Below are 22,927 nucleotides of genomic sequence, written 5' to 3'. Positions count from 1 at the left end.
AAATGCAGTAAAATTCTATCTAAAATGAAGAAAGAGGAAGCCCATGTCGTATATTTACAGGAAATTCATTTAAATGAAAAGCTAAAGAGAATGAGCTTCACTAATTTGTTTGTTTCCTCATATAAATCAGGACATAGGAGAGGAGTCGCTATTCTCATCTCAAGCAAGCTATATTTTGAAAAAGAATTCAAAATGAGAAATAAAGAGGACAGATGTATTCTAGTAAAGGGGAATATAAACGGGAGTCCAGTTACTCTAGTGAACCTCCAAGAAGTGATATTAGTTTCTTCCAGAAAATTACTAATATTATGGAAGCGGAAACAGAAGTGGGGGAGACTTAAATTTACAATTACAAGTGAAGTTAGTCTCTTCTAATTTAAAAAAAACAAGAAATACAGTCTTCACATAAGAAAGTTAACACCCTTTTTGAGGATATTGGACTAATTGATATATGGAGGGACCTTTTCCTTGACAAAAGGGATTACACTCATTACTCTGCCCCCCATTCTTTATATCCAAGAATAGACTATTTCATAACATTTGGAAAACATAAAGACAAAATAAACACCTGTGGAATTTGGATAATAGATAGAAGTGACCATACACATATATATGTATCTGTTGATTTTGACTTACAAGCAAAGAATACTATTTGGAAACTAAATTCAAATCTACTCAATGATCCCTACTTTAAAGAAAAAATTTAAAAAGAAATTGATACTCAACGATAATGGAGAGGTTTTACCTCCTATTTTATGGGATACTCTGAAGGCTGTCCTAAGAAGGAAAATTATAGTGATATCTTCATACAAGAAAATATAAGGAATTACAAAATAAGCTGAAAGAAATGGGAAAAAAAGCAAATTGAGTTTGGCACAGGACACGTTAGAGGAAATTTTTAAAATCAGGAATGGAGTTAATAGATTGGCTACACAAGAAATCATGAAAAATTTAATGTTTCTGAAACAGAGACACTATGAAAGTGGATCTAAATCTATGAAAATATTGGGATGGAAACTGAGAGAAAAAGAAAACAGTAAATACAATTCATAGCATTAGGGATCTAAAAACAAAAGTGATTTAAAAAAAAAGCTAAGTGAAATTCAAGAAGCTTTTGAAGTGTTTTATAAAAGTTTATATTCCATAGTTCCAGGAGGAATCATAACCCAGATTGACAACTTCCTGAATTCTTTTAAGTTACCCATTTTTAAAATTAATTTTTTTTTTGCACTGAGTCATATCAATTTCAACATCCACAAATGATCATCATCAATATATACATAGTGACATTTCTTCTTTTCTCCCTTTCATCCCTCTCCCCTTCCCCACCCCCTTCAAAAATCAATAAATAATAAAACGCATAAAACAAAGAAATAACAAAAAAAAGAAAAAAGTCGTATCATCCACTTTCACATATTTAAATCTTATTGTGATTAGAATTATGTTGTTTTAAGAGATGGAGGTTTGTGGTCGGCATTCTCCGACATATTTTATGTATGGTCCCAAAATTTGCTCATATAATATACACTTGTCTTTCAGATTGTATGTAATTTTTTCTAATGGAATAAACTTGTTTATTTCTGTACACCACTGTTGTATTTTAAAGCTTATTTCCATTTTCCAGGTTGTCATAATACATTTTTTGGCGACTGCTAGTGCTATCATAATAAATTTTATTTGGGCTTTGTCTAATTTTAGTCCTAATTTTTTTGGATCTTTTAGTATATTATTTTTTGTGATTTTGTTTAATATTAGGTTTAAATCTTCCCAGAAAGTTTTTACTTTTGAGCATGTCCAAATTGCATGTAATGTTGATCTAATCTCTTGTCTGCAACGAAAATATCTATCTGTTGCTGTTGGGTCCCACACTTTTAATTTCTGAGAAGTAATATAAAATCTGTGTAGTTAGTTATATTCTTTCTTTGGCTTGGCTTCGCGGATGAAGATTTATGGAGGGGGTAAATGTCCACGTCAGCTGCAGGCTCGATTGTGGCTGACAAGTCCGATGCGGGACAGGCAGACACGGTTGCAGCGGTTGCAGGGGAAAATTGGTTGGTTGGGGTTGGGTGTTGGGTTTTTCCTCCTTTGTCTTTTGTCAGTGAGGCGGGCTCTGTGGTTTTCTTCGAAGGAGGTTGCTGCCCGCCGAACTGTGAGGCGCCAAGATGCACGGTTTGAGGTGATTTCAGCCCACTGGCGGTGGTCAATGTGGCAGGCACCAAGAGATTTCTTTAGGCAGTCCTTGTACCTCTTCTTTGGTGCACCTCTGTCACGGTGCCCAGTGGAGAGCTCGCCATATAACACGATCTTGGGAAGGCGATGGTCCTCCATTCTGGAGATGTGACCCACCCAGCGCAGCTGGATCTTCAGCAGCGTGGACTCGATGCTGTCGGCCTCTGCCATCTCGAGTACTTCGATGTTAGGGATGAAGTCGCTCCAATGAATGTTGAGGATGGAGCGGAGACAACGCTGGTGGAAGCGTTCTAGGAACCGTAGGTGATGCCAGTAGAGGACCCATGATTCGGAGCCGAACAGGAGTGTGGGTATGACAACGGCTCTGTATACGCTTATCTTTGTGAGGTTTTTCAGTTGGTTGTTTTTCCAGACTCTTTTGTGTAGTCTTCCAAAGGCGCTATTTGCCTTGGCGAGTCTGTTGTCTATCTCGTTGTCAATCCTTGCATCTGATGAAATGGTGCAGCCGAGATAGGTAAACTGGTTTACCATTTTGAGTTTTGTGTGCCCGATGGAGATGTGTGGGGGCTGGTAGTCATGGTGGGGAGCTGGCTGATGGAGGACCTCCGTTTTCTTCAGGCTGACTTCCAGGCCAAACATTTTGGCAGTTTCCGCAAAACAGGACGTCAAGCGCTGAAGAGCTGGCTCTGAATGGGCAACTAAAGCGGCATCGTCTGCAAAGAGTAGTTCACGGACAAGTTTCTCTTGTGTCTTGGTGTGAGCTTGCAGGCGCCTCAGATTGAAGAGACTGCCATCCGTGCGGTACCGGATGTAAACAGCGTCTTCATTGTTGAGGTCTTTCATGGCTTGGTTCAGCATCATGCTGAAGAAGATTGAAAAGAGGGTTGGTGCGAGAACACAGCCTTGCTTCACACCATTGTTAATGGAGAAGGGTTCAGAGAGCTCATTGCTGTATCTGACCCGACCTTGTTGGTTTTCGTGCAGTTGGATAACTATGTTGAGGAACTTTGGGGGGCATCCGATGCGCTCTAGTATTTGCCAAAGCCCTTTCCTGCTCACGGTGTCGAAGGCTTTGGTGAGGTCAACAAAGGTGATGTAGAGTCCTTTGTTTTGTTCTGTGCACTTTTCTTGGAGCTGTCTGAGGGCAAAGACCAAGTCAGTAGTGCCTCTGTTTGCGCGAAAGCCGCACTGTGATTCTGGGAGAATATTCTCGGCGACACTAGGTATTATTCTATTTAGGAGAATCCTAGTGAAGATTTTGCCTGCAATGGAGAGCAGCGTGATTCCCCTGTAGTTTGAGCAGTCTGATTTCTCGCCTTTGTTTTTGTAAAGGGTGATGATGATGGCATCACGAAGGTCCTGAGGCAGTTTTCCTTGGTCCCAACAAAGCTTGAAAAACTCATGCAGTTTGATATGCAGAGTTTTTCCACCAGCCTTCCAGACCTCTGGGGGGATTCCATCCATACCTGCTGCTTTGCCACTTTTCAGTTGTTCAATTGCCTTATATGTCTCATCCTGGGTGAGGACCTCATCCAGCTCTAGCCATAGGGGCTGTTGACGGAGCTGGAGCAGGGCGGAATCTTGGACTGAGCGGTTGGCACTGAAAAGAGATTGGAAATGTTCTGACCATCGGTTGAGGATGGAGATCTTGTCGCTGAGGAGGACTTTGCCGTCTGAGCTGCGCAGCGGGCTTTGGACTTGGGGTGAGGGGCAGTACACAGCCTTTAGGGCCTCGTAGAAACCCCTGAAGTCGCCAATGTCCGCGCTGAGCTGGGTTCGCTTGGCGAGGCTAGTCCACCACTCATTTTGGATCTCCCGGTGTTTGCGCTGAAGATGGCTGCATGAGCGACGGAAGGCTTGTTTCTTCTCTGGACAGGACGGCTTTGTAAGGTGAGCCTGGTGGGCACCTCGCTTCTTTGCCAGCAGCTCCTGGATTTCCTGGCTGTTATCGTCGAACCAGTCCTTGTTTTTCCTGGAGGAGAAGCCCAGTACCTCTTCAGTGGATTGCAGTATGGTAGTCTTCAGCTGATCCCAGAGGGTTTCAGGGGACGAGTCCGTGAGGCGGATTGCATCGTCGAGCTTTGCTTTGAGGTTTGCCTGGAAGTTTCTTCTCACTTCGTCTGACTGCAGGTTTCCAACATTGAGCCTCTTTCTGGGGGCTTTACTGTTCCTGGGCTTTAGCTTGAAGTGAAGGTTGAGCTTGCAGCGAACCAGCCGGCGGTCAGTGTGACATTCCACGCTGGGCATGACCCTGGTGTGGAGCACATCTCGTTTGTCTCTTTCTTGCACCAGGACGTAGTCCAGGAGGTGCCAGTGTTTGGATCGGGGATGCATCCAGGTAGTCTTCAGGCTGTCTCTCTGCTGAAAAAGGGTGTTTGTAATGACAAGCCGCTGTTCTGCGCAGAGCTTCAACAGGAGGCGCCCATTGTCGTTGCACTTGCCGACACCATGCTTGCCCAGGATTCCTGGCCAGGTTTCTGAGTCTTTGCCGACGCGAGCGTTGAAGTGGCCAAGGATGACAACCTTGTTGGCTGTAGGGGTGCGTTGAATGAGGTTGCGCAGGTCAGTGTAAAACTTGTCCTTTTCTGCTGGTTCTGCCTGGAGGGTTGGAGCATAGACACTGATGAGGGTGATGCGACGCTTGTTTTGAAGGGGGAGTCGCATGGACATGATCCGGTCCGAGTGGCCTGTCGGGAGGTTTTCGAGTTTGGAGGCAATGGAGTTCTTGACCATGAAGCCTACACCAGATAGGCATCGTTCATCCAAAGGCTTGCCAGACCAGTAGAGTGTGTAGCCTGTGCCGCGTTCTTGGAGGCTGCCTACATCTGCCAGGCGGACTTCACTGAGAGCGGCTATGTCGATGTCAAGTCTGAGGAGTTCATGTGCAATGAGGGCAGACCGACGTTCAGGTCGGTGGCTGTCAGCCTTGTCTAGCATGGTTCTGATGTTCCAGCATGCTAGCTTGAGTTTGTGAGTATCTTTTGAGGGGGAGGACGTGGAGGGGGAGGACGTGGAGGGGGAGGACGTGGAGGGGGAGGACGTGGAGGGGGAGGACGTGGAGTGGGAGGACGTGGACCTGTCCTCGGACCTGCACAAAGGAGCTTTTAGGTGGAGTGCAGTGCGCGCAGTACTGGCCACACCCTTTACACCCATGGTTCGTGTGCCGTGGCCAAGCAAGCTGGGACGTGGCAGCAAGGTCCTTGGGTCGTAGGTTTTATATCGGAGTGGCCTTCTCCTATGCAGTTTTCTTACCCGGGCTGGAGGGGCCTGCCTCCCCTCCTAGGTCAGTCCATACTGCCTGGACCGGGGCCGCCACCGCCTACCCTCTGCCCGGACAGGGGCTGGGGCCGCCGCTGCTCTCCCTGTGCCCGGACCAGGGCCGCCGCCTCCACCTCGCTGCCCAGACCGGGGCCTCCGCCTGCCTCATTCGACCGAGGTCGGGGCTGCCACCTCCCCCTTGCTCCTGCCCGGATCGGGACCGCCGCCGCCTACCATCTGCCCGGACCGGGGCCGGGGCCGCCGCTGCTCTCCCTCTGCCCGGACCGGGGCCGCCGCCTCCACCTCTCTGCCCGGACCGGGGCCTCCACCTGCCTCACTCGACCAAGGCCGGGGCCTCCCCTTGCTCCTGCCTGGATTGGGGCCGCCGCCGCCTACCCTCTGCCCGGACCGGGGCCGGGGCTGCCGCTGCTCTCCTGCCGGTCATTGCTGCATTGAGAAAACGTCAGGTTCGCGAGAGACGAATCATACATAATCTACTATTTATCATATTCCTCATTGTTCCTATACATAACTTCTCCCACGTTTGATTCTTTATCTCTGTGTTTAAATCTTTTTTGCAATCTTGTTTCGGTTCACACTTTATTTAATCTTCTATATATTGCAATTTGATGTACATGTTTATAATAAATTTTTTAATTATCATTGTGTCTGTGATTAAATATTCATAGTTGCTACTTTCTGGTAATCTCAAACTATTTCCCAGTATATCTTTTAGATAAGTTTTCAATTGGTAATATGTGAACATTGTTCTTTGTGTTATTCCATATTTATCTTTTAATTGCTCAAATGTTAATAAATTATTTCCCAAAAAGCAATCTTCTATTTTCTTGATTCCTTTTCTATCCCATCCTTTGAAAAACAAATTGTCTATTGTAAAGGGGATTAATGGGTTTTGTGTTAATATCATTTTTGGTATTTGATCATTTATCTTTTTTCTTCCAGGTGTATTCTTATCCATAATTTAAATATGTGATATAGTACTGGTGAATTGTTATATTGCACCAATTTTTCATCCCATTTATAAAGTATGTGTTCCGGGATATTTTTTCTCAATTTGTCTAATTCTATCTTAGACCAGTCCGGTTTTTCTCCTCTCTGATAAAAATCTGATAAGTATCTTAACTGTGCCACCCTGTAGTAATTTTTGAAGTTTGGTAGCTGTAACCCACTTTGTTTGTAACTCCATGTTAATTTTTCTAGTGCTATTCTTGATTTCTTACCTTTCCATAAAAATTTCCTTGCTATTTTCTTTAGTTTTTAAAAAATATTTATCTGTCAGGGGAATTGTAAACATTTGGAATAGATATTGCACTTGTGGGAACACATTAATCTTAATACATTTTACTCTTCCTATTAAAGTTTACGGTAGTTCTTTCCAAATCTTTAAATCTTTTTGTATATTTTAATTAATGGTTCATAGTTTAATTTGTATAAATATTTTAGGTTGTTATCTATTTTGATATCAAGGTAATGTATCACCTGTGATTGCCATTTATAAAGGGTTTCTTTTTTAAATTCTGAATAATCAATTTTGCTCACTGGCATTACTTCATTTTTATTGGTGTTAATCTTGTACCCTGATATCTCTCCATATTCTTTCAGTTTCAATATTAGATAAACATTTGTCAATTTTGTCAATTTTTCCTATATTTTCAGTTTGGTATAATTGTTTATAGAATCTTTTAAAATCTTCATTAATCTCCAATGGATTATATGTGATCTGCTTATCATCTTTTCTTGTCGCTAGAATGGTTCTTTTAGCTTGTTCTGTTTTAAGTTGCCAGGCCAATATTTTGTGTGTTTTCTCTCCCAGTTCATAATATTTTTGATTTGTTTTCATTATATTTTTCTCTACTTTATATGTTTGTAATGTTTCATATTTTAATTTTTTTCTCTGCCAGTTCTCTCTTTTTCTGTATCTTCTCTTTCCGCTAATTCCTTTCAATGATTGTTATCTCTTTTTCCAACTGTTCTACTTCCCGATTATATTCCTTTTTAATTTTAGTTGTATGGCTAATTATTTGTCCTCTAATAAAGGCCTTGAAATAAATTTATCTTTTACTGATTCCGTGTTTATCTTGAAGTATATTTAATTTGTTGTTCAATATATTCTTTGAAATCTTGTTTTTTTTAACAGTGTAGGATTTAGTCTCCATCGATATGTCTTTGGTGGGGCATTCTCTAATTCAATTGTTAATAACAGGGGAGAGTGATCTGACAATAATCTTGCTTTATATTCTTTTTTTAAAAAACTCTTCCTTAGATCTGTGCTGATAACAAAAACATGTCTTCTTGAATAGGTCTTGTGTCTATTTGAGTAGTGTGAATATTCTCTCTCTTTTTGGTGTTGTTTCCTCCATATATCGATTAGTTTCATATCCTCCATTGCTTTTAGTGTAAATTTAGTTACTTTATTCTTATTGTTAATTGTCTTCCTAGTTTTGTCCATTATTGGGTCCAAGTTGAAGTCCCCTCCAAGCAAGATATATCCCTGTGTATCTGCTATCTTGAGGAAGATGTTTTGCATAAATTGCTGGTCTTCTTTGTTAGATGCATAGATGTTTAATAAATTCCAAAATTCAGAATAAATCTGACACTTTGTCATTACATATCTACCTGATGGATCTGTTATTATTTCTTTTATGCTGATTGGTAGATTTTTGTTGACTAATATTGCTACTCCCTTGGATTTTGAATTGTATGATGATGCCACTACAGGGCCTACCCAGTCTCTCTTCAATTTACTATGTTCTATCTCGGTTAAGTGTGTTTCTTGCACAAAAGCAATGTTGATTTTTTTTCTTTTTTAGTAATGTCAGTAACCTTTTCCTTTTAATTTGATTGTGTATTCCATTAATATTTATAGTCATGAAATTTAATGTACCCATCTTATACCTCTTTGTTCAATTCTCTCTCGTCTCCTCAACTCTTCCATCTCTTTATTTTCAATTAAAAAAATATTTTTGCACATTTCAATACATGACAACATGGTTAAAAAACAAATTATCCTAGAAACCCCTATCAAAATTAACACATCAAATATTCCTATCCAAAATAATAAAAGTCCCCCTTGTATTGGGTTGTCTTTGGCTCCTTGCCAGGCAACCATAATTCCCTTATCTATTTGGGTTGTGGTAATAACCGTAAGCGTCAACAGATTTTGCAGTAGCAGTTCTTTTCCTCTCCCTAACCCCCCCAGAGAAACACTATATATTTTTCAAAAATGTAACAAAGCTTTTATTTTTTCCCCCTTTTTTCTTATCTTTCCCCCTTATCTTTTTCAAACTTCAACTTTATATTTACATTATTATCTTTACAATTAATCTCTATACATTGTTTTGATAGTCTTTTTTTAATACTTCTCGTTTCGATGTCTGTTCGGCATTTGTTCAGCAAAGTGCTGGGCATCTTTTGGGTCTGAGAACAGTCAATTTCTTTCCCCTGGAATAAATACTTTTAATATTGCTGGATGTTGTAGATTAAAATTATATCCTTTCTTCCATAGTATCTGCTTTGTCAAGTTAAATTCTTTCCATTTCTTTAAGAGCTCAAAGTTCATGTCTGGATAGAAAAATATTTTTTGTCCTTTATATTCCAGAGGTTGTTTATTTTCTTTTACTTTATCCTTTGCCCGCTCTAATATTTTTTCTCTTGTTGAGTGTCTTGGTAATTTTACTATTATGGAACGTGGCTTTTGATTTGAATAAGGCTTTGGTGCCGATGTTCTATGTGGTCTTTCAATTTCTATTTTGTCTTGTAGTTCTTCTGCATCCAAGACTTATTTTTATGAATCCCTTTATGTCTGATCCTTCTACACCTTCTTGTACACCTACTATTTTTATATTGTTTCGTTTGTTATAATTCTCTAAGACATCAATTTTTCGAATGAACTGATCATGTATCTCTTTAATTTCTTTGTTTCTATCTTTCAGATTTTCTTTTTGTTCATTCATTTCTAATTCCACAGCTGTCTGACTTTCTTCCACTTCATCTGTTCTTTTTCCTATATCTGGTATGGCCAGCTCAAGTTTCTGCATTCTATCTTCGGCTTTTTCCATTTTTATTTTTATTGTGTTAAATTCTGTTGTTAAAATGTTTTTTAATGTCTTCATTTGCTCATCAAAATATTCTCTATCTATTGTTTATCTTTTTTACTTTCCTCTTTTCCGAGAAAGTTTTTATCTTCTTTTTCTTCTCTCTCTAACTCCTTCTCTCCTGATGTCTCCCCTAAATTTCCCTCCCTTCACTTTGTACATATGTCCTCTGGTGTTTGATATTCCTGCCCTGGGAAAAAAGTGCTGGCTTTTCACCTTATCTACACCTCTCATAATTTTGTAGACCTCTATTGACTCTCCTCTCATCCTTGTATGTTCCAAAGAGAAAAGTCTCAGCTCTGCTAACCTTGTCTCATTAGACTTGTATTCCCATCCAGACAATATGCTGTAAATGTCCCCTGCACTTTCTCCACAGCTTCCACATCCTTCCAATAGTGAGGTGATGAGAACCCAGACTTGAGGAACTGACTTACAGGAAAAGGTTAAACAGGTTATAATTCCCTGGAGTGTAGAAAAATAAGGGAAGATTTGAGAGAGGCAGTTAAAATTATGAGGGGTAGGAACAGAGTAAATGTCGGTAGGTTTTTTCCACCTGAGTATAGGTGAGATATAAACCAGAGGGCATGGTGAAAGGGGAAAAGTTTAGGGGGGAACATTAGGGTGTGGAGACATGTCACCAAGCAAAGTGTGGTGACTTGGCAGCATGAGGGGATGTGGCAACATGTGGAGACATGGCAGCATGCTGGGACATGGTAGCACGCAGGGACATGACAGCATGTGGTAACATATAGCATGAGAGGACATGGGAGCATGTGATGATGTGGCTGGTTGCTGGGGCGTGGCAGCGTGCTGGGACATGGCAGTGTGTGCAGACGTGGCAGTGTGCAGCTTGTAGGGAAATTGCAGCATGCATGTGCATCACAATGTGCAACATGTAAGGACGACACAGTATGTTGGGGCATCACAGTGTGGCGGGGCAGTTATATTGATATCCATCTAACCATATAACGATATAACCACTTACAGCACAGAACAGGCCAGTTCGGCCCTACTAGTCCATGCCGTAACAAATCCCCACTCTCCTAGTCCCACTGACCAGCACCAGGTCCATACCCCTCCAGTCCTCTCCTATCCATGTAACTATCTAGTCTTTCCTTAAATGTAACCAATGATCCCGCCTCGACCACGTCTGTCGGAAGCTCATTCCACATCTCCACCACCCTTTGCGTCAAGAAATTTCCCCTCATGTTCCCCTTATAATTTTCCCCCTTCAATCTTAAACCATGCCCTCTAGTTTGAATCTCCCCCACTCTTAATTGAAAAAGCCTATCCACGTTTACTCTGTCTAATCAGGATCCATTTCAGAAAGAGTGCTTTAATCATTAAATGCAAGTCAAGGAAATATTTAGCAGCTGATCTCCTGATATTAGTTCTATTTACAAGGTTTTGTGCTTGGTTATAAAAGGAATCAGGTTGCAGAGAAATATTTCCCTCTGTTACACCCTCTATCCATAGCCTGTAGAAGGTGCTGTCTCCTTTCTACTGGAGAAAAACTATCCTCCTACACCTGCGCACTAAAACCCATGGCCTTTAATTCACTTATTAGTTGCAGGAACAGACTTAATTTATCAGATAAGATCTTCCAGAATTGTGTCCTGATTTGTATTGCCAAGTTTTGGCGTGTTAGTTTATAAAGAGTCTGTGATTTTCATACTTTTGTGTCAGTCCAGGTACTTTCCAGCCATTGATGCATCCTCATATCTATTTCAGTAAACATGATGGATTATTTGCGTGCAGCAAGTTCCCACAACATAATAACGACCAGAGAACTTGTTTTTTTAGTGTTGTTGATTGGGAAATAAATAGTGACCAGGAGACCAGGGGTAATTCCCCTGTTTCTCTTTGAAATTGTGCCATTGGATCCAACAGAGTCGACAGGTTTAACAGCCCTTCTCAAGGGCAGCAACCCCCAACAATGCAGCATTCACTCAGTACTGCTCCCTTAGCCTCCAATTTGGAGTGCAGCTTAAAGCTGTAAGATGCAGATCCACAGCTTGCTGTAGATCGGCTGCTCTGTTGCATTACTCCATTTGCATTGGCTGCATCAATGACAACAGGACATCTAATATGGAAAACAAATCAAGGCCTGGAGCCAAAATCTCAAATCCACCCATATGCTCAATTGTCTACTCTTCAAGAAGAGTTTTTAATCAAAACATATTAGCAGAGAAATTACAAGCAAAAAGGAAAACAAACTTCTGGTCAAGTGGATTGAGAAGCTTCTATCAATGTGGTGGTGGGGGGGGGGGAGAAAGATTATGTTTAACAAATTTCTTAAAGGGTTAATGAGTTGGGTGAGAAAAAAGCCTTGTAACGTGGTGGGAATGTAATTGCCTTCTAACATGACTTACCCTCTGCTGTAATGAGATAGTAACTAACACCATAAAGAATATAGTAAAAGTAAATAAACCAGAGTAAAGACACCCTGACATTTCCCAGCCATTTGCAGCCACCACAAGGGAACATGTTGTGTATAAACAAGAATTGCCAGCTGTGTGAAACTCATGTGAAACATGTAGGGTCGCACGCAGACCCTTTTCAAAGGTGTATAAAAGTGGGGGGGGGGGGGGGAGTGAACATTCTGTATACTTTGAGTTGGGCCTCAGTGTAGACAATGAGTTACTGAACTCTTTCTTTGTACCCCTCACTCCCACTAGCGTTATCAAGGTTGAATAAAGAAACTGTTGTCGACTTGATTGGTTCTGTTTGCGCTGCTGCTTGTTTTATTTCAGCGTGGGCTGACTTTCACAGGGGGAAGGTGGGCAAGGGAGGATTTATTGACTTTTAAAACTCTGAATCAGGACTAAGATTGAAAAGGGAAGGTAGCTGGTACAAAGAGGAAAGGTGGGGAGGGGTGGGAGAATGTGACCGGGGCCAGTAAGTGATTGGTGGACAGAGGAAGGGTGAAGGTTGATGGGAGGATGGAGCCATTGGGGGTAGGAGGGGAAGGTGAAATGTGGAGAAGGCTGCTGGTAGATGATAAATGGTAATGCAATGCCAAGGTTACTAGTGTTGCAATGTGATGCAGTTTCTCAGAATACTGTTACCACCTGAGCAATGATACAGGAAGTAAATTTCAAGTTACTGATGAGAAATCTAATGCAATGTTTACACATTTCTTGAAGCATCAAGGTTCTAACAAGAGGTAGGGACCTTCTCTTCGGTATAACTAATTAGAAAATGATGACGGACTGCAATGATATGAGTCATTTGGTACATAAAGTTATTGGGGTATGTGTGTGTGTGAGAACGTTGATCTATTCTGGAGTTACTCTCCGATGAAAGTATATCAGTTTGATTGACTCTGTTCTCCACACTCTATGTGAACCTTTCCTTAAAATAAACTGTTAAACCCCAAACCCTGTCTGCCCAGGAAGGAGTTACAGTATAGATGTCATGGCAGTTTTTGAGGAGAAGCAGAGAGATCATTCCTGGTGACCTATCCACTATTCACCCAACAAGCAGACCATTACTGTTTTGTGAACAATTACTGTGATTTGGATTCCAAAGATTGTTAAACATGATTTAGAAATTCAAGTCTTGGATTTTCTTTGTGATGCAAAACCTTCCATCTATGGCGTACAGTTTTTGTTTTGCAAACAGTCACCTTCAACACCCAGTATCGCTGAGAGTTCCAGGTATGCCTAACTTTATTGGTATATTTATCCTGTTTGGCATAGTTTTGTTGCATTGGAAATATAATCTCGGTTGGAGGAAATGTTCACAACAGGATGATATTTGGGCAGTATTGGCAGGTGGGAGAAGGGCTTGTTACCGTGTTCCATCTCTAAATAAAATGATTCTGCCACAGGGTCTTGTCAAAATTTGCTTTTGTAAATTGGAGAACCAAATTCTGTGACAATTGACAACAAATAATTTCACTATTAGTAAACAGTAAATCATATCTGCAGGTTATGAGGCTAAAAACCTAATAAATTTGATTTATCTCAATGCAATTAAAGAATGCATTTCTGATTGAAAAGGCTAGAATGAATGTGACAGATTACAATACCAAGAACTGATTACACTCAGGGCTGAATACAATAATTAACTTTCTGATCCCAGTGGAAATTGCCAACACCAGCATTAAAATGGGAAATTGTTCACATAATTTTGACTCTATTTAATTGGGTGGATGTAATGATTGAAAATAACTGATGATAGTTTTGTAATGTGTTCTGGTCTCTGATCTCCAGTTTATGCTTGAACACTGCCTCTCTGCAACTCCACATGTTCCAAGTTGTTCCATTAGGTACTTGTTTCACTGCAGATTAGGAAGTCTTGGTCAGCATGGATGTTGTGGGCCAAAGGGCCTGCTTCTGTGGTGTATGACTATATTTCTATGACAGATTTTTGTGCAAGAAAGGTTTAAGATGGCACTATTATGAGATATAATTATTTCAGATCAGGCAATTACACCAATCAGTTACATCTGAGCAGCAACTCAGATAAACAAACCAAAAGAATTCCAAATTGTCAATTAAAAAAAATCAATACCTTATTTACTGGTGTAATAGTCAATACCACATAAAGATCGACTCCCTCCATTTTTAGCTCAAAAATCTGGTATTTTCCATATATCATCTGTAAAAGTCAAACCCCCTATTTTTGGCTCAAGCCGTCCGCCCTCCAGAGCTCCCAACGCCTAGTCCGCGAATCTTTGCCTAAGCCCCGGCCACCTGCCCATCCAAGTTCCTGATACCCCGAGCATGGACTTACCAACTTGTCTTGGCTGGCCACCTGCCCATCGGAATTCCCAGTATCTCAAACAACACGGGTACTTACTGCAGGCAAAAATAGTGTGCCTGTAATAGTTGACCCCCTAAGTTTTACTTGAAAAATTGGTCCACAAGATTCAATTCTTACATGAGTATATGTAGTAATATACTTTGTTTGTTTTATATATATATAGTATCTAAAGTTAGTGTGAGTCTCTCTCTCTACATTCATTGTTACCATCATTATCCATCCTACTGATTTTTGCTCCTTAACCCATGCACCCATGAAGTGTTTGAGAGGAGCCAGTTCCCAGTGTTCAGTGGGAGCAGACCCCTGGACTGTGGTCTTTCCCCATAGACCACGCATGTTGCCTTCACCAAAATGTAGTGCATCTTTTAGCACAAGCTCCTGCACTTGGAAAGTCCCAGTTTACCAACTGTAGAGTTGTAGAGTTCAACAGTATGAAAACAGGCCCTTTGGCTCAACTTGTTCATGCCAACCAAATTTATTCACCCAAGAGAGGTCCACTTGCCAAGATTTTTTCACAAGGATACAATACCTATTTCAATTGTTACCTATTCCCTTAACAGAGAAATTCTTTAATGAACTAAAGAGAATAATAAGGAAATTCTTATAGAAAGGGGGGAAACCGAGGATAGCGCTAGATAAATTAACAGAATGGTACAAACAAGGTGGTTTGCAGCTACCAAACTTTAAAAATTATTACAGAGCAGCACAATTAAGGTATCTATCAGATTTTTTATCAAACAAGGGAAAATCCAGATTGGACCAAGATAGAGCTAGATAAAATAGGAGAGAAGGTACCAGAACATATACTTTATAAGTGGGATGAAAAACTGGTGCAATATAGAAGTTCACCAGTACTGTACCATTTATTCAACATATGGAAGAAGATTCACATAAAAAGGAAAAAACAAATTACCAACTACCAAAATTATTATTGACTCAAAATCAACTTTCACAATAGATAACCTTTCCTTTAGAGAATGGGAGAGAAAAGGAATTAAAAGAATAGAAAATTGTTTTTTGGGAAATAATTTATTATCATTTGAACAAATGAAGTACAAATATGGAATAACTCATGGTGCAATGTTTGCATACCACCAACTGAAAACCTATTTAAATTGGGAAGCAAACTGAGATTACCAGAAGGAAGCAGCTTTGAATATGTGATTACAGAAACAACGATAATAAAGATTTATAACAAACATTTACATCAAGCTGAAAGAGAAAGAAAATGATGAAATAAGTTATAAACCCAAACAAAAATGGGAAAAAGATTTAATCATAAAGATAAAAAATGAAATATGGGAAAAGTTATGCTCCGGAACTATGAAAAATATAATAAATATGAGGTTACGCATGATACAATATAATTGGTTACATAGGCTATATATCACGCCCCAAAAGTTAAATAAATGGGATCCAACATCATCAGATAGATGTTTTCGCTGTAAGAAGGAAATGGGAACAACAGTACATGCAATTTGGGCATGTGAGAAAGTGGAAAAGTTTTAGGAAGATCTAAATCAGGTATTAAATAAAATCACAAAAAGCAACATACCAAAAAATCCAGAGATCTTTCTTCTAAGTAATATAAGAAGTAAAGAAATAGGTCTCCATCTGGATGAAGCGCAAAAAAGATTTATTATGATAGCCTTAGTTGTAGCAAAAAAATGTATAATGTCAACTTGGAAATCAGAAGAGAGCCTGAGAGTACAGCAATGGGACATGGAAATGAATAAATGTATTCCATTGGAAAAAATAACATATAATTTAAAAAATAAAGTCACATTATTTGAACAAATTTGAGAACCGTACATGGAACACAACAGAGAAGTCCTACCGCGGACCTCCACCCCCTAAAATGATAGAATGAGAAGAAGATGAAATGAACTGACCCAGTGTGTAAAAGTAGATGACACAATTTTCTTGTTTATTTTCATTGTGTGATGACATTGTTTAATGGGTTTATGGTATTTTATATGTTGAACGTTTAATAGGTTTGGAGGGGGGTGGTAAGGGGGGGAGGGAAAGCAGGGGGGAAAAGGGGAGAAAATGACACTGTGTATATTCAAGAGGGAAATGTTTGTGTGTATTAATATGGTTCATAGTGTGAAAAATCTTTAAAAAAAAATCACTGAATGGTACAGAAACAGCTTCTTCCCCTCCGCCATCAGATTTCTGAATGGACAATGAACTACAGACATGATCTCACTTTTTCACTTCTTTTGCACACATTTATTTATTTTTAAAAATGTGATTTTTAGCAATTTTTGTGCCTGTCATGATGGCGCAAACAATAAATGTTGATTCTGATTCTAAACATTACCATTTGGCCCATCTCTGCTACATCCTCTGGCAGCTCATTCCACATACCCAGAAAAATGGCAGTGGTGCTTGCTGTGGCCCCCATAGAGCAGAGCCACAGCACTGCTACGAAGGTTTCAACCACCAACCTTCAAACGCACTAAAGATGGCAGCGCTTGTGCTCGGCAGCGGCCAGGAGTGGTTGCAGACTCCAGGGTTCAGGAGACAGGCGTAGGGCGCCAGAAACGGGAAGAACAACCTGATTCAGAAGGGGAAGCTGAAGAGACAACCTTTGTAGGGCAGACCACGGCAGCAGACCAGTGAGGGACTCAGCAGCTGAGGGTCCCACACAGGCTGCAGACGACTTGCAGTTGGGGTCTCGCACAGGCTATGAACTGTTGGAGATTAGTTCATGGGAATCAGGTATTGGTACTGAGGGCATTAATGACTCCCAAAAGGTCTCAGATGCTGAAGGCTTCCTGATCATGTTGTAGGTTTGGATCTGGAGCTCGGGTTGCCCACGAATTAAACAGGAGTCTGTGCAGCTACAGAGGTTGTGGATGTGATGGAGGCAAATCCACGGAGATTCAGTTACTCTGAAGAGACTGTTTTGCTTCTCTTCCTTTCTCACTGTAAGGGACGCCGGGCAACAATAATGCCAACTCTTTATCTGCCTTACGGCAGGCAGAATGCAGTTTTGTGTAATATGACATGATCTGTACTATTCCATGACATTAAAGGAACCTTGAAATTTGAATATTCACCATCCTCTTTGTGAACTCATCCCCTCTCACCTTTAGCCTATGCCCTCTAGTTTTATACTCCCTACCCTGGAAAAAAGGACTGTAACTATTTACATTGTCTATGCTGCTTGTGATCTTATAAACCTCTACAAGTCCATCCTCAAACTCCCGCACTCCAGGGGAGTAAATTCTTAGTCTATCCAGTCTCTCCTTATAACTCAAGCCTAGCAACATCTTTGTGAATCTTTTTTATATCCTTTCCAGCTTAATTTTATCCTTCCAATCGTCTGGGTGAGCAGAATAGCACTCAATATTCCAAGTGTGGTCTCACCAAAGCTGTGTTCAGTTGTAACATGACATCGCAACTCCCATACTCTAACCTTTCACCATGTTCGTCACTGACTGTACCAAGATCTGCAGGGAAGAAGTCCAAGAGCAAAGGCAAAACTGAATTTTCAATGACTTGTGGCTTTTCATGCTTTTGTATATTTGAAGTGGACTTAAAATATGACAGGAAATCGCAAAAGTCCGTTATATCTAAAAACCAGTATGCAATAGGAAAATTTTAAAGGCAATTTTTCTGATCAACAGCCCATAATCCATAAAGTACACCCGAAAGTGTTTAAGAAGCAAAATCATGGTTGTTTAATTTTATCTGAAACTATTGAATTCAGTGACGGGGTGTGTAATGTGCCTTGTTGGAAGATGAGGAGCTGAATCTTTAGTTTCCATTAAGTTGTTTTAATGATGTAGATGGGGACAGTCAGGGAGACTGGACGCCCAGGGTTACCCCTTTGGGCTGAACAAAGGTGTCTCAGTGGGTCAGGCAGCATCCTTGAAGAGAAATGATTAGTCAACATTTCAGGTCAAGGCTCTTTATTGAGATCCTTCATTTTATCATTTGGTATCAATACAGTCTCCCCTGAGAAGATCCTTTAGATTTGAATTGAACAGTGTACAGCATTTGTTACCTGAATTTCTTTTTTAATCGTGATACATTTAGCGTAGCGGTTAACACAATGATAATATAGCACCAGTGACCCAAATTCAAATTCGCTGCTGTATGGAAGGAGTTTGCACTTTCTCTCCATAACTACGTGGCGTGCTGGTTTCCTCCTACATTTCAAAGACATATATGGTTCTTTGGCTTGGCTTCGCGGACGAAGATTTATGGAGGGGGTAAAAAGTCAACGTCAGCTGCAGGCTCGTTTGTGGCTGACAAGTCCGATGCGGGACAGGCAGACACGGTTGCAGCGGTTGCAGGGGAAAATTGGTTGGTTGGGGTTGGGTGTTGTGTTTTTCCTCCTTTGCCTTTTGTCAGTGAGGTGGGCTCTGCGGTCTTCTTCAAAGGAGGTTGCTGCCTGCCAAACTGTGAGGCGCCAAGATGCACGGTTTGAGGCGTTTTCAGCCCACTGGCGGTGGTCAATGTGGCAGGCACCAAGAGATTTCTTTAGGCAGTCCTTGTACCTCTTCTTTGGTGCACCTCTGTCACGGTGGCCAGTGGAGAGCTCGCCATATAACACGATCTTGGGAAGGCGATGGTCCTCCATTCTGGAGACGTGACCCATCCAGCGCAGCTGGATCTTCAGCAGCGTGGACTCGATGCTGTCGACCTCTGCCATCTCGAGTACTTCGACGTTAGGGATGAAAGCGCTCCAATGGATGTTGAGGATGGAGCGGAGACAACGCTGGTGGAAGCGTTCTAGGAGCCGTAGGTGGTGCCGGTAGAGGACGCATGATTCGGAGCCGAACAGGTGTGTGGGTATGACAACGGCTCTGTATACGCTTATCTTTGTGAGGTTTTTCAGTTGGTTGTTTTTCCAGACTCTTTTGTGTAGTCTTCCAAAGGCGCTATTTGCCTTGGCGAATCTGTTGTCTATCTCATTGTCGATCCTTGCATCTGATGAAATGGTGCAGCCGAGATAGGTAAACTGGTTGACCGTTTTGAGTTTTGTGTGCCCGATGGAGATGTGGGGGGGCTGGTAGTCATGGTGGGGAGCTGGCTGATGGAGGACCTCAGTTTTCTTCAGGCTGACTTCCAGGCCAAACATTTTGGCAGTTTCCGCAAAGCAGGACGTCAAGCGCTGGAGAGCTGGCTCTGAATGGGCAACTAAAGCGGCATCGTCTGCAAAGAGTAGTTCACGGACAAGTTTCTCTTGTGTCTTGGTGTGAGCTTGCAGGCGCCTCAGATTGAAGAGACTGCCATCCGTGCGGTACCGGATGTAAACAACGTCTTCATTGTTGGGGTCTTTCATGGCTTGGTTCAGCATCATGCTGAAGAAGATTGAAAAGAGGGTTGGTGCGAGAACACAGCCTTGCTTCACGCCATTGTTAATGGAGAAGGGTTCAGAGAGCTCATTGCTGTATCTGACCCGACCTTGTTGGTTTTCGTGCAGTTGGATAATCATGTTGAGGAACTTTGGGGGACATCCGATGCGCTCTAGTATTTGCCAAAGCCCTTTCCTGCTCACGGTGTCAAAGGCTTTGGTGAGGTCAACAAAGGTGATGTAGGTTAGAAGGTTAATTAACCACATGGGTGTTTTGGGGCAGTGCGGGCTCATGGACCAGAAGGGCCTGTTATCATGCTGTATCTCTTAAAAAAAAGAAATCCACACCTTGGTACACAAAACTTTCTTACAACCTTGGATGCTTTCTGTTAAATGAATGCGATGTTGCAATCCTGGGATTGGTGAGCGTAAAAAAAAATCTCATCCATTTCCCTCTCAAGAATGAAACTTGTAAAGTGTACACTTCTAAAATAAATGAATTATTCATTAAACCAAACATCATTGAATTTAAAAAAATTTTTTTACAATGATTTCACGATAGTGTGTCCCAATCAAAAAGTTGAAACAAAAGGGCTACGGATTGAAATGTAAAACAGCCTTTGCAATATCATTGCATCTATAACACTGTATTGTTCAAACAAATTCAGCCTAATAGGGTCTACAAACAATTTAATGTGTTCGGAGCTTTCATGAAAGGAGTTACTGTAGTTAGTTCTGAAGTGCCTGCAGCTGCAAGGATTGAGTGCACCAATTTGTTAAAATCTCACACTCACAGAGCCTTTGTCATGTGCATTGCTTGTTACAGCCCCAGTCAATCATCCAAGAGCCAATGGATTACATTACATAGGATGAATGCCCCAAAAGAGGCCATTCAGCCCAAGCTGTCAATGCCAGCATTAGCATTCCTCTCAAGCATTCTGTCCTTTTTTAAAAAAATGACAATCTGTTCATTTTCCCCTCATACATCTCCTGTCTTCCCTAAGTACATCTGGACCACTCACTTCATCTCCTTCCTGCCCCACATTCTCTCCATTTCTTGGCTAATGCTGTTTCTTCTAGATGACCTGCTAGATTTCTTAGGACCTGAATAGCAATCGCTTCCAGTTATGCCCTATCCCAAAGTGGGCACAGTCTCCCTGTCAAAACCCTTCATTCCGACTGGTTGCATCACTGTCTGGCATGGAGGTGCCAAAGCTTAGGGCAGGAAGAGGCTACAGAGTTGTGATCACAGCTAGCGCCATCATGGGCATCAGTCTTCACTCCATTAAGGATATCTACAAGAAGCAGTGTTGTTGTGGTCATGTACCTACCTGGACCTGGCCCTGTTCATTTGGATTGACACACATGGGAGGTGGTGTACACACATAAGCTAGCTTCTGTTGGTAATGCACAGCTGGCCGCCACACCCGCAAGGCCAGAGTGAGGAGTTGTGATGATGTGCGTGTGAATAAACCAATGGGCAGGCAAGGGGAGGTGGCAGAAGAGGCATGCTGGGAAGAAGAAAGGAGACCATTGGAAAGAGTTGGAGAGCAAAATAAAGGAAGGCAGATACCCATTATGGATGTTAAAACTTGAGTGTTTGCCTTATTTTTGGATATAATATTTAAATTTCACTCCTACAGTGTCTCAAGAAAGCAGCATCTGCCTTCAAGGACCTTCACTACCCAAGCCATGCCATCTTCTCACTGATACCATCAGGAAGGAGGAACTTCTGCTTTCATCCTTGTAATTCCTCTCTGACTAGAACAATGCATCATTCTTAAATGTGGACTGACCAAGATCTAAAGGAGTTTGAGCAAGAATGTCTGCAGATGCTGGGTTGAGTGCAATACACAAATGTGCTGGAGAAACTCAGCATCCACAGGAAGGTAAAGGACAACCAAACTTTTGAGCCTCAACCCTTTGTCAGGAACAATCTAAAACAGACAGGCGCCTGGATAAAAAGGTGGGGGGAGGCAGAGAGGAGAGAAGGGAGCATTAACCTTACTCATTTTCAGTTCTATCCCTCAATGACTAAACTTTGGTGTTTGCTTTATCTTTTTAGAATTCCTGATAACCTCTGGTATAACATTTGGTGTCCAGGCTCTCTGGGGTCTATTTCTTCCAATAACATCTGGATTTGGACCCTCTGTTTGACATTCCTACACTTCCTAAGAAAATGCATGACCTCATGTTTATGAGCTTTGAACTTCACTGAGTAAATAACTGGCAATTCTGGGAAAGAAGTAGCCCCTCCAGCATTGTGTTGTAGGGTTAGTGAAAACAATTCTCTACAGAGTTCTCATGATGGTGGATGCCATCTGAAAGAATCCTGATTTTTGTTTGGGATTGTAAGGAATATATTTCAGCTACAAGCACCCAGAAAATTGTCACTGAGTGAAAATGGAAAATCTTGAATGAATTGGACATGATCTCCTGATGTTTCACACTGGAAGGTCATTGCAGGATTAGAGCAATGATCAGATCTATTCCATACTTAAGAGTCACAGAGTTGTAGAGCACAGGTCCTTCAGTCTACCATTGTCATATTCACACCTTTGCCTATCTGTACTAATACTATTTATCCCCATTAGGACACTGTCCTTGTCATCAAGGAATGCACTCAACGGAGATTGACAAAGTTGGGTGGAAAACAATTTATATCCCTCCAACTTGAGCTGCTCAGGCTCAGTCATATCCTCGGCAGCTGTCTGTGTGGAGTTTGCCAACTCTCTCTGTGACTGAGTAGGTTTCTTTCAGGTGCTCCAGATTTTTCCTATGTCCAAAAAATGTGTGGGTCAGTCGGTTAATGGGTTGCATGATGAGTGGCAGAATCTGGAAGAGGATGGGAATATGGGGAGTCTTCAAAAATGAGTTAGACTGAAAACTAAAATAAAATATTTTTTAAAAGAGTTAGAATAGCATGGGTGTAAATGGGTGGTGGATGAACTTCAATGGACTGAAGGACCCATTTCTGTTTTGTGTCTCTCTTTGAGCCCATGACAATGTTATGTACAATTGGATAATGTGATGAGGAAGGCCGATAGGATACTGGCCTTCATTAGTCAGTGCACTGATTACAGAAGTAAAGAGGGTATGGTCCAAATTTATAAAGCCTTGGACAGACCTCATTTGGAGTACTGGATAACATACTTCCTGTCTTTTGGTGTAGATATGGTTAAACCTGAGTTGGGAAGGGTTTACAAGTGGAATCCAGTGTCAGGAAATATGAGGTGATTCCCCTCACAGGAGGTAGGATAGAGCAAGCAGTATATGGTTTAGA

The 22,927-nt window shown here is 41.4% G+C and overlaps 1 protein-coding gene across 5 annotated transcripts in view; it reads left to right on the top strand.

Annotated features, from left to right (window-relative positions):
* Positions 1 to 21,700, top strand: part of traf3ip1 (TNF receptor-associated factor 3 interacting protein 1) — a 186,969-nt gene extending 165,269 nt beyond the window's left edge. For all 5 annotated transcript variants that reach the window (XM_069934308.1, XM_069934307.1, XM_069934306.1 and 2 more), the window contains one exon: positions 21,288 to 21,700. The gene's annotated coding sequence lies outside the window, so the exon portion shown is untranslated. The remainder of the gene's footprint in view (positions 1 to 21,287) is intronic.
* Positions 21,701 to 22,927: the final 1,227 nt, after the last annotated feature.

The sequence above is a fragment of the Narcine bancroftii genome, chromosome 4 (assembly GCF_036971445.1).
Source record: "Narcine bancroftii isolate sNarBan1 chromosome 4, sNarBan1.hap1, whole genome shotgun sequence".
Classification (NCBI taxonomy): Eukaryota; Metazoa; Chordata; class Chondrichthyes; order Torpediniformes; family Narcinidae; genus Narcine; species Narcine bancroftii.
Note: the sequence above shows the minus strand (reverse complement) of the source record. Positions and strands in the feature narration are given on the sequence as shown.